Source organism: Rhinopithecus bieti, unplaced genomic scaffold, assembly GCF_001698545.2.
Source record: "Rhinopithecus bieti isolate Rb0 unplaced genomic scaffold, ASM169854v2 scaffold_13014, whole genome shotgun sequence".
In the NCBI taxonomy this organism is placed as follows: domain Eukaryota; kingdom Metazoa; phylum Chordata; class Mammalia; order Primates; family Cercopithecidae; genus Rhinopithecus; species Rhinopithecus bieti.
The window spans coordinates 1,252,150-1,255,721 of NW_016807364.1; positions in this window are offsets into that span (position 1 = coordinate 1,252,150).

Consider the following 3,572-nt stretch of genomic DNA (forward strand, 5'->3'; position numbering starts at 1 on the left):
TAAAGAAATGAGAGACAGAAATTGGAGACAGAAAGTATAGAATCTTTTGCGGAGTTTTCTGTGAAGGAAAGGAGAAAATAGAGGTAGAAATAAGACCAAGAGTGTTTTGTTCTTGTGTTCCTAGGTTGTCTGTTCATATTTATGAAGAGTTATGTTTATTAATCTAAGAATGCTTGCATAGGTTGCCTCTCTTTTAGTGGGAAAATTGAAGACAGCAGGGTGTGCATATGAATAGGTCTGAGTCAGGAATGTCCAGGTGAGAGATGAGCAGATGAATTTTTGCATTTAGAAAAATGGAGTAATAATATTATCTACACCTAGGGCAGTGGTGATGATTAAAACGTATATGAAATGTATTTTCTTGAGCAGTTAGTGCTGAATAAATGGTAGGTGCAATTATTATTTGTTATTCTTCATTATTTGCTACTTGGAAAAGGCAAAAGTTAAATCTTTTATATTACTTTTAAATGTGTGAATTAGGAGACAATGTTAGCTATTTTACTAGAGTGACTTACATGGTTAAACAGATTTAGTGGAGATTCCTTTGTCCATATCCCTGATACTTTTCTACTTGAATCCTGACTCTTTTATGAGGGAATTATAAGAAACAGGAATTTCCCCCTTCAAATTTGATTTGGTTGTGTTTTACTATATAGGAAAAAATAAAACAGACTATTTTTGTAAAGCAATGGTTGTTTGTGAGCTAGAAAAAAAAAAATCTCCATTTGACAAGAAAAATGTATAAATTTTCCCAATCCTTTACCATAGAAAAAACAAAAAACAAATAAAAAAAACCCCACAATCTGCTTCGACCTTTTTGAAAGACCCTAGTTATCTAGGCTCCAAGAAAAAGGCACGCTCAATTTTGTGAATTACCATTTTATGTGAACAAATTGAAGCCTTGTAGCATTCTTAATTTGGTTTCTGAAAGACATTTAGATAATTGGGCAATTTACAATAGAGTATGTTCTATTTGGGGCGAAACCTGCTTTTTCTTTGGGTTGCAGATTCTCTGCCCCCTTGTGGCCTTCCTCCTTCCTCTGGGGGCGTGTGTGTTTAATGCTACTGCGTTTTGCATTTCCAGGCTGGTTTGAGAAGAGCGTGGCTGCCTGGTTCCCTGAACACCAGACGGGGTTGCTAATTACATTTGCCCAGATGGCAAAGGGGGTCCCTCAGCCTACGGACTTAATTTCGGAAATTTACTTTCAGAGAGAATCAAGAGAGAGGATTGCTTTCCAAATTAAAGAGAATTATGTTACAGGCATTTGATTGTGTGAGGAGACAGAATCACAAAACAGGAAGGAAATCCTCAGAAGTTATTTAATCCAATCTGGACTCCAGAAGACATTCAAGACAGATGGGCAATCTCCTAATCTCCATGTTTTGTCTTCCTGTCTCTTTTGAAGATAATGAAAGGATTCTTTTAAAACATTATTTATCCGAAATATATTTATTTTAAGATATTTGGAAATCGTTGAAAATGTAATGAGGAAAATAAAATCATCTATAACCCCACAACCCAGAGATAATTACTATTTAAGGGTTTAACTCCTCTTCATATTTTTTGATAGAGAAAAATTAAATATACACTTTTGCATTGTATAAATGATACGTGTTTTCAGATGGGAGCAGAGGCTGGTAAAATATGGCTTGTGGACCAAATCCAGTCCACATTCTGTGGGCCTGTATTGCCTGTAAGCTGAGAATGGTTTCACAGTTTTAAATGGTTGAAAAAAAGAATGACATTTCCTGACATGTGAAAATTACATAAAATTCAAATTTCCGTTCCCATCAATAAAGTTTTATTGGAACACAGTCATGTGTATTCATTTATATATTTTCTGGGGCTGCTTTTGCAGCACAGTGGAAGAATTAAGCAGTTGTGGTAGAGACTGTATGTATTAGTCCATTCTTACATTCTCTGCTGTAAGGACATACCTGAGTAATTTATAAAGGAAAGAAGTTTAATTGACTCACAGTTCCACAGGGCTGGGGAGGCTTCAGGAAACTTAAAATCATGGCAGAAGGGGAGGCAAACATGTCCTTCTTCACAAGGTGGCAGGAGAGAGAAGAATGAGGTAAAGGGGGTAAAGAGCAAAGGGGGAAAGCCCCTCACAAAACCATCTGATCTTGTGAGAACTCACTATCAGGAGAACAGCATGGGGGAAACGCCCCCATGATTCAGTCACCTCCCATGAGGTCCCTCCCCCAACATGTGGGGATTACAATTCGGATTACAATTGAAGATGAGATTTGGGTGGGGACACAGAGCCAGACCATATCACTATAGCACTATAAAGCCTAAAATATTTACCATCTGGTCCTTTACAGAAACTTTGTCACTGCTTGGTATTGAATAAGCATTTTCCAATACCCTTAAATGCTTTTCAAAAATAGACAGCAAGGCTGGGCATGGTGGCTCATGCCAAAATCCCAGCCCTTTGGGAGGCCAAGGCAGGAGGATTGCTTGAGCCCAGGAGTTTGAGACCAACCTGGGCAACATAGTGAGACCCCATTTCTACCAAACTTTAAAAATTAGCCGAGTGTGATGGCGCGCACCTATAGTCCCAGCTACTCAGGAGGCTGAAGTGGGAGGATCACTTGAGCCTGGGAATTTGAGCCTGCAGTGAGCTGTGATTGTGCCACTGCACTCCAGCCTGGGCAACAGAGCAAGACCTTGTCTCAAAAAAAAAAGCAAAATCATTGTTCATATAATTTTGTGGATGACTTCAACTTTTATTCTCTTAATTCTCCTGCTTTTAAACATCTTTTTACAATGGTCCTTTAAATAATATTCAGTAGAAAAAATTAAAATATACATAGAGAGTACAATATGGCCATATATCCCTCATCCAGATTGAATAGTTACCGAGATTTGGCCACATTTAGCTAATATTTCCCTTTGTTGAAATACTTTAAAGTAAATTAATAGAGATTGTAAAATTCCATCCCACTTGAGCAGTCATTTTTTTAAAAAATTATAAAACGATTTGCCAGAGAATCAGGTTCAAAAATATTATAAAACTAGTTCATGTTCATGATGAATATTGAAGCACATAAAAACAACACATAATGTGTAAATACTTGAAGTAAAAGTAGAAATCCCTTTTCACCTCTCTTCACCCCTTCTCCCCTGCCAGTTTAGTGGGTATCCTTTCAGTTTTTTTCTTATGTATATAGGAATAAATTTTTTATAACTTAGATTAACTGCTTAAAACATAATTTTGGAATAAAGGAACAAGAGAAGAAACTTGAATGCAAGCACATATGACAGTATTCCAGATTGGTGCCTTAAACGTTAGAGAGTGAGGACTGGGCCCCTCCTAAGTTACTAGCTGGGGTGAGATAAGTTTTCTTCTTCAAATGCCACTAATCACCAAGAAACGCACATCAGAAACCAGGAATGGGAAGATGATATTGGCGTGGACCCTCCTTTTACTGCCCCTTGCCACTTCCCCACTTAATTTCTCAGGTAACAGGTGGATACACATAGTAAATTCGAGAGACCCTGCTTTAGGCTCCCTCAAATGAGAGTCACTGTATATAATCCATCTTATTACTTTTGCACTTTT